Source organism: Phyllostomus discolor, chromosome 7 (assembly GCF_004126475.2).
Source record: "Phyllostomus discolor isolate MPI-MPIP mPhyDis1 chromosome 7, mPhyDis1.pri.v3, whole genome shotgun sequence".
Taxonomy (NCBI): Eukaryota; Metazoa; Chordata; class Mammalia; order Chiroptera; family Phyllostomidae; genus Phyllostomus; species Phyllostomus discolor.
This window is the reverse complement of record NC_040909.2, coordinates 10,266,117-10,278,670: the sequence shown is the minus strand read 5'-3', so window position 1 is coordinate 10,278,670 and position 12,554 is coordinate 10,266,117. Positions and strand designations below refer to the sequence as shown.

General features: G+C 46.5%; 1 protein-coding gene across 3 annotated transcripts in view; it reads left to right on the top strand.

Moving 5' to 3' along the window:
* The first annotated feature begins 7,855 nt into the window (after positions 1-7,855).
* LOC114501827 (myelin associated oligodendrocyte basic protein) overlaps positions 7,856-12,554 on the top strand; it is a 35,549-nt gene continuing 30,850 nt past the window's right edge. For all 3 annotated transcript variants that reach the window (XR_004904180.1, XM_036030490.1, XM_028518581.2), the window contains exon 1: positions 7,856-7,934. The gene's annotated coding sequence lies outside the window, so the exon portion shown is untranslated. The remainder of the gene's footprint in view (positions 7,935-12,554) is intronic.

Below are 12,554 nucleotides of genomic sequence, written 5' to 3'. Positions count from 1 at the left end.
ACTGTGACAAAGAGCCTAAAGGGAAGCTTTATGACAATGTTGGCATTAATGTCTCCCCATCACGCAGGGAGCTACGCGGATGAAAGAGGCAAGGCTCCTGTGGGTTGGAGCGGTTTCAGAAATATCCTTTCATCTGTCGGATCACTAGTATGGAGTTCTACACACATGCAACGAAACTGAGCAGAAAACACTGGGTCGCAGGACCAGGAAGTTTAACAGAGGTATAGAGTTATTGGCTCAATGGTGTGACCTCCCAATTCTAGGATAATGAGAAGAAAATGCCATGTCTAAGACTGAAACCAGTATTATCATGTTAATTAAATGTGATTCACACTTTACAGAAGTCACCTGCCGTAAGAGATGGCTTTTAGAAGTTTTCACAAATGCAAATGTCATGGTAACTGTCATAGAATTGTCCCCGTGTCATCTCAGTGGTAACTAGACTGAGGTGCCCTCGTTACGTCGGGGGAGGCCACATGTGTGACTGTTAGTCTGGGGCGTGTGTGTGCGCGCATGTGTGTGTGCACGGAGGGCCTATTAGGAAGGATGGGTGCTACTCTGCATAGGGTATGGAAACAATCCCAAAGGGAGGAATTTGCCAGTGTGATTCCGACTCTGTTCACGGCTTGTGGGTTGGCTGGTGTGTAGCGTGGTGGAGGTGGGATGGTGGCTGTGGTGGGTGCCTCATTGGCAGAACGGTGTGTGGTTTGGTGGCGTGAGCCGGGGTGTGGTTTGATGCAGGGTGGGGAAAGGGCCTTGGGAAGGGGTTGGCATGGGCGCTAATTACCATATTTTGCTGTGTATAACGCACACTTTTTTTTGCCCAAACTGTTGAGGGAAAAACAAGGATGTGCCTCATACACGGGTATAATGGGCACACAACCCCGCACATGACGTGCACAAAAACACACGTGTGCGTGGCACAGAGCAGAACACCAGTAAGTGGGGTGCGAGTGGTGGGAGACTGGAATACAGGAGAATGTGGGTTTTCGCGTAGCTACGGTTTGTGTGTGTGTGTGTGTAATGTGGTTGTCACTTAGCTTTTGTTTAGATTTTCTTTTGCCCTTTGTCTTGGTCATTGTTTGGCCTTTGTTTTTGTCTTTGTTTCACTCTTTGTTTAAACTTTCTGTGGCTTTTGTTTGGTCTTTCTTTAGCCTTTTGTTTAAACTTTGTGTGGCCTTTTTGTCATCTTTGTGTGGCTTTTGTTTTTAAGTGAATCTTGGCTGAGGACCCATCAAAAACACCTTGTGTAATGAAAAACCGGGATATATAACCTCTCCCTATATATTCCTCTTGCACTGAGTAGTTTCAAGCTCCCCAGGGACCTGGTACCGACGCAGAACCAGTTTCACACAACCGCTGCTCCGACGGTAAGGGGACTCCGTCGGTTTTCATCTTGCTTCGCGTTGCAATTCGTCTCCAAGTGGCAAGTGCACACTCGCGTGTGGGCCATTTCATTGTGTCCCAGGGGAAACGGCTGTTGTAGCAGCCCAGGTTGGGGGGACCTAAAAGGACAGAAGAAGCAAGAACAGAGGACGCCAAGCCTTATTCTGACGAAGGTGGAGGGCCCTCCTGGAATGTTCTGGCGAATGTTTGGAAATCCTCTGAGCCCGGGAAAGGGCTCCGAACCTTAATCTAGATTCCAGTGTAAAGGCCCCCTGTTCCAGCAGCTAGATCAATGGCACTATTGGTTTCTTTTTTTTCTCTCTCTCTCTTCTTTTATTATTTATCATGATTTGAAAATGCATTTTTTCTTACCTAGGAACAGCGCCTCCCTTCACACAGCCGGGTTTGTGTGTGGGGATACTAATGGGACAACACAGCCCCAACCCTGAAAGCATGTTCGCTCCCTCGAGACCATAAATGGAAAGACATTCACGCTTTGTCTTGAACAGATGCTCAGACATTAGAGGTGTTTGGTCGTTGGTTGGTTGGTTTGTTTTCCGTTTTGTGGCTGATGGAGAAAGGAAAGAAAAGATAATGTCTCAGGGGAATAAAGTCATGAATGTAGCTGGAGCAATAGGAAGAAAATGGGGAAAAGACTTTTTAATGCTTTGTGAGCAAATCAGGGAGGCAGGAAGCAGGCCACTGCCCGAGGTGCAGCTGGGCAAGTTCATGTGCATTCAGCAGAGCAGGAGAACGCCTTGGTGAGCGCATTGCAGAATCATGTTATAGTTACAGAAAAATTGGAAGCAGTCACAAATTCCAGACATATCCAGGTTACTCAAATTCTGACGTGTTCCTACATTTGCGTTATTATCCTTTCTCTTTCTGTATACACATGTGCATATTATTTTTTTCTGAGCCATTTGAAATTAAATGACAGGCATGATCAAATTCAGAAAAGTAACATAAAGAAAATACTCTCATCTAATCTACAGACAACTGGATTTCACCAGTTATCCCAGAAATCGACCCAGGATCATGCATCTCCATTAGCGGTGATACCTCTCCAGTCTCTGTTAGTCTCGAACAGTGCCTGAGTTAGTCATTCTCTTTCTCACCTTGACAGTTTTTGAAGAGTTACTTTGTTAAATGGCCCTCAGTTTGGGTTTGGTGTGATACTTTCTCCTGATTAGGTCCACATTATGCAGTTTTAGAAGGAATACGCTTATGTGTTAGATTATACGTATCCAAAGTCATAACCGAATCTGATTGTACAAACTTTGAATTAATTCAAGATGTTTAGCTAATGTAACTAGAATTTTAAATGAGTACCTAAAATCTTGCAAGGAAATGTGAAACATTAAAAAATCTACAGCTTTTTACTAATATTTCTCAAATATTCACCAAAAGTAAGTGCTGTCCTTTATTTATAATTGGTAATTACAATGATATGTACACGGACTTGATGGGTGTATAGGGAGGTATGTAAGCTAGTTTCTTTGTGTGTGTTGGGTTCTTGCCAGCTACTCCATGAGTATTCGTGTCATGAGTGTGATCATTTCTTTCCAAGCAAGACCATCTGCTGAAAACAGGCACGCTCCGATAGAGAGCTGTCCCAAATTGCCACTCCGGGCTCCCTGGCTACCTTTGGCGTGCTGACAGGGCGCCTGGTAGAAAGAACTTTCATTTTGTTTGCTTCTAAGTGGGAAAACTTCTGTTTGGAGGTGGCTAGCAATTTTATAATTCTTAAATGGGTTCTTTAGATATGCAAAGACAAAGGATCCATTTTTTTTTCCCAGAGAAAATGCTGAAGTCACCATAAATCCAAATAAGGGGGAGTTGATTCATGTGTTATGTGATCTTCGTAGTTAAGTGAATGTATTATGACTTTAACAGGACTGTTCCCTGCATGAGGCAGATCAATACTTTCTTTCCCAAATATGAAATTGGATTAGAAGTTTGGGGTTCGGCACAGGGTGCTGTGTAATGTTGAGGAACTCAGCTTTTGGGAGGATGCAGCATCAGCTGTTACGATTGCCTTACCTGGGCCATAGGAGTCACCTGGAGTTTGAGATGGTGTTCCCTGCTTGAAGGAGTATGTGTTCCTATGATGAGCCCTCCCAGGTGAACATAAGGCCCCCCTTCTCTCACTCAGTCAAAAGAATTGGGGGTCAGGGAATGGCAGCGCTGGAAGGCCAGGAGAGTCCCGTGGATGGAGTTGAGCTGCTTTCCACAACCCGAAAGTCGGCTTAGGTTCCATCGTGTGGACCCCAGGAGGCACCTCTTAGACGGGCTGTGAAGGCCCCTCCGATTCTGGTGCTTCTTCTATAATGCACTGGGTACAAACCGGGTGTTAGCGGTGCCTGGTGGTTAAGGGACTGATATGTTTTAAACCGTACCTCGCAGTTTGTTTTTACTTAAGCGTGGTGCGGCCAGCGGTCAGGTGGCTGCTATGGAAATACAGTTTGTTACTCCAAGTTCCCAGGAGGAGGGGGTAAGCCAGACCACGTGGGGCAGGATGGGGGAGCGGTAGAGTCAGAGTCGGCCGGGAGCCAGAAGGACCTCGGAGAGCAGGGGCAACAGACTCTCATGCCTGTGCAGGGACATGGGAGTCAGGCAGGGGCAGCAGGGAAGCGGGTTTAGGATGGGCGAGTTTAAACAAGTTCAGTGGGCTCTGGGGTGGAAGGCCTGTCCTGACCTCGGGCGAGTAGAATGGAGGGATGTCGGCTCAATCTACGGGAGACTGATAAAGAAGGTAGTTGGTGAGTTTGGGCTCTGGACTGGTTGGTCTGCATACAAAAGGCACACTCAAAAGGGAGTTATTGGCTGTCTCTAGGAATTGATTAGCTTTGGGAGGGGCAGCCTCTCCAGGATCAGCAAGGCCCCAGATGCCAGGGCATCAAAGGTACAGAAAATGCAGCTAACCCATAGTCAGTGTCCACACACGGAATGAATGGGCCCAGGGAAAGGGAAGCAGTATTTAGACTCTGGAACAATAGCCTTTAAAAGTCAGGACATCTCATTCAGACAGGCTCACGGAATGTGTATCCGTTTCTAATGGGGGTCCACACATTGATGGTACAAATAGAGGAATGGATCTTCAGGGATCCAGCGCAGTGGGTATATTAGTGTTATGTTGATGTGTAACAGACTACCACAAACTTAGTGCCTTGAAACCGTACGCATTTGTTCCCCCACAATTCTGCACCAAGTCCAGGAGGCTTGGTGTTCTGAGTAGCATCCCACAAGGCTGAAATCAAGGTGTTGGTTGGCTGGGCTCTTCTCTGCAGGCTCTGGAGGAGATGCTACCTCCAGGCTCATTCAGGGTGTTGTTGAGGGATTCATTTCCAGCGGCTGTGGGATTCAGGTCCCCGGCCCCTGGCCCCTCCTCTTCCAGCCAGCAGTGGTGGGTGGAGCTCTATTCCTGCTCCCAGGCCTCTGCCAAGCTTCTCTCATTCCAGCTGGAGAAAGTTCTTCTGCTTTTAAGGGCTCATAAGATTAGACTGGGCCCACCCAAATAATCCAGGATAATCTCCGTATTTTAAAGCCTACAACCTTAATTACGCCTGCAAAGTTCCTTTTGCCCTGTACATATTCATTGGTTTTGAGCAATTAGGATTTGGAAATGGATTGGGGGTGCATTTTGCCTGCCACAGGGGGGTTATGATTAATGTAAATGCTGAGTATTTGGTTAAGGTGGTATTTGCCAGATGTCAATTCCACTATGAAACTGCTGTTTTTCTTTTTAATGAATAAATATGTATGGGGGGGGGGAAATATTTTGAGACTATGCAAAATACCTTGTTTCTCCTGAAACTTTTTACATGCTAATTTTCACACCCATCAGTGGATGTTGCTTGCAGAATTGATCACGGCAGCGTTTTCTAACACGGACTTTCTACTTGTGCTGTTGCTGCTGCTGCTTTTAAGTGGAATTATTCTTCAAGGAGAACTGTCTTTCTTCCCATTTCTCTGTGCATTCATTTATTTATTTATACCAGTTTGAGTCCAGTGGCAGTTGTTTTATTCTTCGGTTTATAATCCGATACTATTGTTATTTAATTTCTTGCCCCAGTGGCTTTGGCCACTGCGAGCTCCTCCGGGTTGGCCCCGCCACACTTTGGACATGCGCTCGCCTGTTATGAGCTCTCTCTCACTTTCTGTTTGCATTACAGTTTACTTCAAGATCAGCCTCATTTTCTCTGCCTTAGCCTGACATCAGCCACTTTTTCCAAGAGCCCTGGTTCCTCTTATTCGACAATGGTGTTTAGAAGCCACTGAACACTAGGTGTATTCTCTGCTAGTGGGGTGGCCCATCGCTAAACCCTCCATGTGGACACAGCTGGGAAATGTATGTGTGTATGCTAATCTACACAGACTCACATCGTATTTATCGCTGTATCTCCCACCCAGCGCACTCCAAGCTTCACTCCAGCACTCTCTTCCTTATTTGTGACTTCATTCTCGGACAGAAAGAAACCTGATTCTCATGATCTACAGTGTATTTATTTATTCGCTCAACCCTAGTTTACATACGAAGTAGATTTAGAGCTGCCGGTCTGTACTCCTGTGAGAAACAAATTTACCAGCAATTCCTTATTCTTGTCTTTAGACTCACGTTATCCACTTAAAATGCGATTTTCTGAAGTTGTTTAGGTCCCCTCCTCTCTTCCCTGTCCCCTCAGCGTGCTCACGTGACTAACGTGCGATCAGTCAGATTCATCCGTCCCTGTCTGAGTCCCACCCCAGGTTCCCTCTCGTTCCCCGCATTCAGATTGATGTTTTTGTTTGATTTTTAAGAACTTTAAAAGTGATTTTTAAAATGTGTCCTCTTGTCACCCATTCTGTTCACCCATCTTTCCCCCACTTTGTTTAATGGTCGTCTCTGAGTCTGCTTCTATTGACCTTTCTTTCCTCTGGGTTTCAGTCTCCTGCTCCTGTTCTTGTGTGGGAACTGTTACTGTGTGCTGAGTGTCATAGATCACACACTGTAGAGGTTCTGGGCCATGTTCCATTGCTGTTGAGACTTGGTTTTAGGTCTTGCTGGGGCAGACCTATTCCGTCTTTGCCCTTACTCCTAGGCATGGCTCCTACCACAGGGTGAAAGTTTTTTTGGCTTCAATTGAAAGCTTGGGGTGCTCACTGAGGTCTCCCAATGTCTCCCCAGTAATGTGTGAGCTCTGACATCTCTTCCCAGTTATCAGCCTCTTAGCGACTATTTTCCCCCCTTGGGCTTCCCACAGTCTCACCCTGAGATTGCATCTTCTCAGTAGTTCCCTACATTACTCCCCCCTCCATCTCTTTCCAAATACCCGCAGTCTCAGCAACGCCTACCTCTGGTCTCTGCTCCTTCCTCTCTCTGCTTGAGCTCTCTCCCCTGTGTAGCAGTTTGAGCAATATCTTCAGGGAGAAAACCAAAATAAAGGTGGGATTCACCTTTTCTACTTTCTCTCCCTTGAGGATCATAGCCTGGAGATGTTTGCCATCCAGTGCCTGCAAACAATGACTTTATCTATTTGTTCAGCTTTTGTAGTTGTTTCCAATGAGAGCATAAATTCAATACTTGCTACTGCACTATGATTGATCAATTTTTTTTTATTTAAGTAAAAGTGCTTGCAGAATTAGAGGATTTCAATTATTCTGTCAAGCAGGTAGAGGGAGAGTTATGTGCTCAGCTGATTTGACGGAGACATTTTATAGAGACTTATGAAGTTATTTACAGGGAATTGTCAACTGCCTTATTATTTCTAGGAAAACAAATGATCAGCTAAGACATTACAGGTTTTATTTGGATGTAATTTTCTTGCGTCTAAAGTCTTCATAATCTTATAAGACCCTTTTGTTCAAACAACACTTGCAAGATTTGACATATATTAAAAAAGAATGGGACAAACAGTTGTTAATAGTCACATCAATTTTCATATTGCATGGGAAATCGAGATGGATATTTTAAAACAGCAAATGCTTTATCAAGCTGCATTCCGTCATCGAGTTTATAATGCTAGAAACACATTTCTCTTCCGGGGCTCTAGGGGAGAAGACGGTCCTTCATCTCCTTCCTTCAGATGCTTTGCTTGACTGTGAAGATACATGTTTTTAGAGCCAGACTCTGAGACTTCATTTCTTTTAAACACTTCATTTATTAGCGTTATAAGCAAAAGTCGGGTTTGTAGAGCTCAGATTTCCTCGGAGAAATGACTGAAGATTTTTTACTTAATGACAGTGAATGAACCGGGCACGGAGTCTTTTTCCTCCGTAATGATAAGATGGGCTTTCAAAGCTTGCGTGGGCTTTTGTGATTATTGCATGTCTTCCCTCGCTCCCCAAGGCGCTGAGCAGCAGATGGATCGTCACGATCCTTCCTGGGGCTGTGAGAGCGGAGCCCTGTGCACACCACGCTGCAATGCACTGCAGTCTAAGTCACCAAATCACTAACCAGAGCACGTTCTGCTGCTTCACTTTCAGGAAAAAAAAAAGAGAAGCAAATGATACCAAGGCAAGCGCCTGACAGGGACCTCATCGCCAGATGTGTACGGATGAAAATACAGGTACGAATGGGCCTCTTATACTCTTTTGGACCTGCGTCTAGATGACTGTACAATGATTACTGGTTCAGAAAGTTCAAGTAGAATGCAGAATCAGAAAAAGTCTGAGCAATCAAACTTTTAATATGAGTTAAATACTTTTTTTTAAAGATTTTATTTATTTAATTTTTAGAGAGGGAAGGGAGGGAGAAAGAGAGAGAGAGAGAGAGAGAAACATCAATGTGCGGTTGCCGGGTACCATGGCCTGCAACCCGGGCATGTGCCCTGACTGGGAATTGAACCTGAGACACTTTGGTTTGCAGCCTGCGTTCAATCCACTGAGCTACGCCAGCCAGGGCTAAGAGTTAAATACTGTTTAAAAACTATTCCAGGTGTTTCCTAATATTCTGGGTTTTGGGAGTAGAAAATTGGAAGGGAAAAAAAAACAGGTCTGTGCATCAGAGACACTATGACCTAGGCCACCACTTGTCTGCCGCCTTTGTTAAACCCACGGCTACCATACACTGCCTTACTGATCCATCGTCACACTGCAGAATTCGCCATGACTTGGAACTACCTCATTTCTGATTCAAATAGCGCAAACACCTAGCATCTCATTCATGGCCTTCCTTTCTTCCCAGTGGCTTTGTTAAGCACCCCCTACAACCGTTCTTCCGCTAGGTCCTTGGAGTTGACTTGTCCCTCCACCTCCCCATTCATTTATGAATCCGTTCACTACCCATTTATCCTCACCCGTTTCTACCTTCTATTTTCTTCCCATTGTGGATAGATTCTAGGAATCATTTCGATTACTTTCTTGCAAATTCTCTGGTGTATCCCAGCCCTGGATGAACCGGTCTGTCTTCCCCATGTCTGCGCCCAGCTGCCGAGTACAGCTGGAGAAAAGCGCAGTGGGGGAGACCCGCCCCTCTACAGATGCACGGTCAGGGATCTCAGCGAAGCTGTCCAGGGTCCTCTGCAGCTCGGTCCGCAAATTTCTGCAGAGCCTCTTCTAAAGCATTCGATTCTCCAAACTTCAACTGTTGTTCTCAGCTGACACTGTTCTCTTGTCCCTTCATTGGAAAAGTGAAAGCTGTTACGTGGGAACCTCATTCACCGACTGTTTTCCCTCTTCCTGCCAAGGCCGACCCTCCACCATGTGCTCTGCATCCCAACTCCTTGGGTTTTCTTCAAGAATACTCATTGTTTCCACTTCCTGATTTTATTTCAATCCTTTCCTGTCTACTAGATCTTTCCCATAAGCGCTCTGATCATAGCAAAAAAACAAATCAAGAAACCGACCAATCTCCTCTCTGCCACCCTCAAGAACAGTGACAACTCTGGAACCCACTTCCTTCTCCAGCTGCCATGACCCCCTGCCCTTCATTCCCAGACCTCGGGCCTGTGCTGACCGTAGCTTCTCCTAATCCTCAGCCCCTGTTTCCTCCACAAACCCTCCAATCTCAATTTCTGTTTCACACATTCCTTGGGAACACTTCTTGTTAAAGTCACCAGTTATTTTCATGTCCTTTAATCTCATGTACTCTTCTTAGCCTCCTATCATGTGACCTCTCAGAGTCACTCTGCAAAGCTGACCACTCCCTCTTTTGAAACACTCCCGCCTTGGGCTGCCACGTGCCACACGCTCCAGTTCCCCTCCTTCCTCTCCACTCCCCTCTTTATCCTTTGGCCGACCCTCCTCCTCCGCCTAACCTGTACGTGAGGGAGTGCCCCAGGGCACCATCATGCCCTCTTCTCATCAGACATCCTGCCACCAAGGCCATTCCATCCACCCCGTGGCTTCAATTGCCACCTGTACTCCAACGACTTTCAGATTCTATCCCCCACCCCGACTTCTGCCCTGAACGTCCCACTCGACGGCTCCGTCTCGCCGCCCCTCTGACTGCTCAGCACTCGCGCATCTGAGCCTGGACTCCTGATCGCGCCTCAGGCCCCGAGCCTTCTCTTGCAGCAGATGCTCCCCATACCGACCCGGGTGCTCCAGCCGTGTACCCTGGAGAACCATATACCCTGGAGTCACCCTCGACTCCTCCTCTTGTGCTTTGAGTAGAGGAATACTTTCAACATAATATGGTGAATATCAAGATGGAGGCACATAAATTACAAAATGCAACACAGATAAGGGGCATTTCATCCAGCCGAGGAAGTCTACAGTGTAACTGCCATTGGTGGCTCGGATGGTGGCCTTGGGACATGCAGTTCATGAAAAGAGGTGGGCAACAGCCCGGTGCTTATTGTAGCTGCTCCCTGGCCTGGCCTCTTCGTCTTCCTGAGACTCATGCCCTTACCGCCTGCTGGGACCTGCTAGAGGCCAAATGAACATCTAGGTTTTTCTATAAGCAAATGCAAATCTGGAAGATTGATTGTCTTCTCCTTCAGCCAGGAAAAACTTAAGGGAGAGGATTTGTTTTACTTTCATATTGTATATTCAAAATCCCGTCATTTTTATAGAGAAGGAGAAACATAATTCTTATTTTTTTAAAATTACAAACAGATTAAGAAAGGCACATAATTATAAAACTAAGCATACCTTGGAAAAGTAATCTGTTTTTTCTATAGAGAGACATTTTATGTTAAAACTGGAATTCTTTTTTTAAAGGATATATTTTTAAAGATTTTATTTATTTATTTTTAGAGAGGGAAGGGAGGGAGAAAGAGAGAGAGAAACATCAATGTGCGGTTGCTGGGGGCTGTGGCCTGCAACCCAGGCATGTGCCCTGACTGGGAATTGAACCTGCGACACTTTGGTTCGCAGCCCGAGCTCAATCCACTGAGCTACGCCAGCCAGGATAAGAACTGGAATTCTTAAAATAACCATGCTGGGAATCTGACATAAGCTACCTCAGTCCTATACGACACCCCACGACACAGAAGCACCTTGGGATTTTCAAAGACACTCACTTCGTGGCGGAGGGCACGGCAGAACCTCGGGACTCAGACAGAAGCCCCTCTCTCCCCGAGTTCAGGCTGGGATCACAGACGTACAGCCACACACAGGGCAACGTGTCCACCAGCAGAAGTACGTGAAAATTACAGAGATGGCCCAAAGGTGGGGTGTGCCCTTTAATGCGGTGAGACCTTAGCTAGGTTGTTTAGGACGAATAGGAGTTCAGCACACGAACAGGATGGGGAAAAGGCATTCCGGGGGAAGGAACAGTGTGTTCGAAGGTGCATGTTTGGATCACATATAGAATGTTTCTGATCTACAGCGGTGAGCGGTGGTGGTAGGAGACAAAGGGGTAAGGTGGGCAGGGGGAGTCTGTGCTCCGTCTTAACTAAGAAGCAAGGACTTTGCTCCGTAACGGGGGAGAGCCTCTGAAATTTCTGAGTGAGGGAAACGAAAAACAAGGAGGCACACTGATACCTCTGGCTGCTTGTCCTGGACCCATTTGCCCCACGTGTAGAAAATCATGGACTTATTTATCCACGTACAATTCTAGTGTAAATTCCTGTGTTTATTGGGCAAAACAATGTATTATATAATTTTAGATGTAACAAAAACCAATGTCACGTTATTAAATTTGCATTCAGAAAATTACTTTCCTTCTTACATGTTTCTCTGGCTTCACGCTACTAAGTAAGGGTTTTACCCCTAAAATATTTGCTCAATATATTGTCTGTGTGCTCAGGGCACCACCCTGGGGTCACACTTGTTCCCCTCCTAGAACAGCCAGGGTCAGGCAGTGTGTTTGTGCAACCAGAAAGGGCTTTGCACAAGTCCCTGGGACAGTCGTCCGTGGGCTGTGTGGTCTTCTGATGGCTTTGCTCTGTCCTTGTTGCCAGAGAAAAGGAAGTCATGAAGGCTTTGTTTTGTCTCCCAGGCGGGTGGTTACCTCCGAGACGGTCAGAGCCCTGCGATGCTGCGTGTTTTCGCAGCCTCCGCAGGTCCTCAGACCGGTACCGGGTTTTGGCAAGAGGCTGATCTCCGGGAAAAGCACTCTTGATTCAAAACAAACATCTGCATGGCGTTTTCCTTACCCGGAACTGGTTCCCGGAAAGAGTCTGCTGTTCACTGTACTAATCTGTAAACATTTCGGTTGCCAAGGACACCCGTGGATAAACAAGGATAAATAGATAAAGCTGTCCTCCCAGACTGCAGGTGGTAGTTAGGAAGTATGCTTCCCACATGTGTTTTTGCTGCTGTGGACTCTTCAACACGGCTCCCTGCTCCTGTTTTCTGCTGTGTAGATCTCTAGCCAGCCGGAGGAGAGCATTAGCTCCTGGCCTGAGAGAATTAGCGAGGCCTTAGAAGCCGTTCAAGGTCACTAAGCGGGGTGGAGAGTGTGGAATGAATCTACTCTGCAGCGATAATGCTTTTCAGAGCAGAGGAGTTGGGGTTGAGTGGCCCGAGGGAAGATGTGGTCAGTGAAATAGTCCTGGGCCGGAAGTGGAACCTTTGAACCCCCAATTCTGATTCCAGAAGCAGCTCTTGGACAAGACCCTGGGTGCACCCCTCACTTGCAGGAAGCCGTGGGCATCCTTCTGACAGCCCAGGGCTCACAGCCTGGGAAGGTCCATTGAGCCCAGCTCCAGCCCAGTCCTGGTTTGCTGAATGTTCCTGCCCCCTGCACCCCTCCCAAGCATTCTGATTGACAGATTTTTCCCTTTCTTTGCTATCCCCTC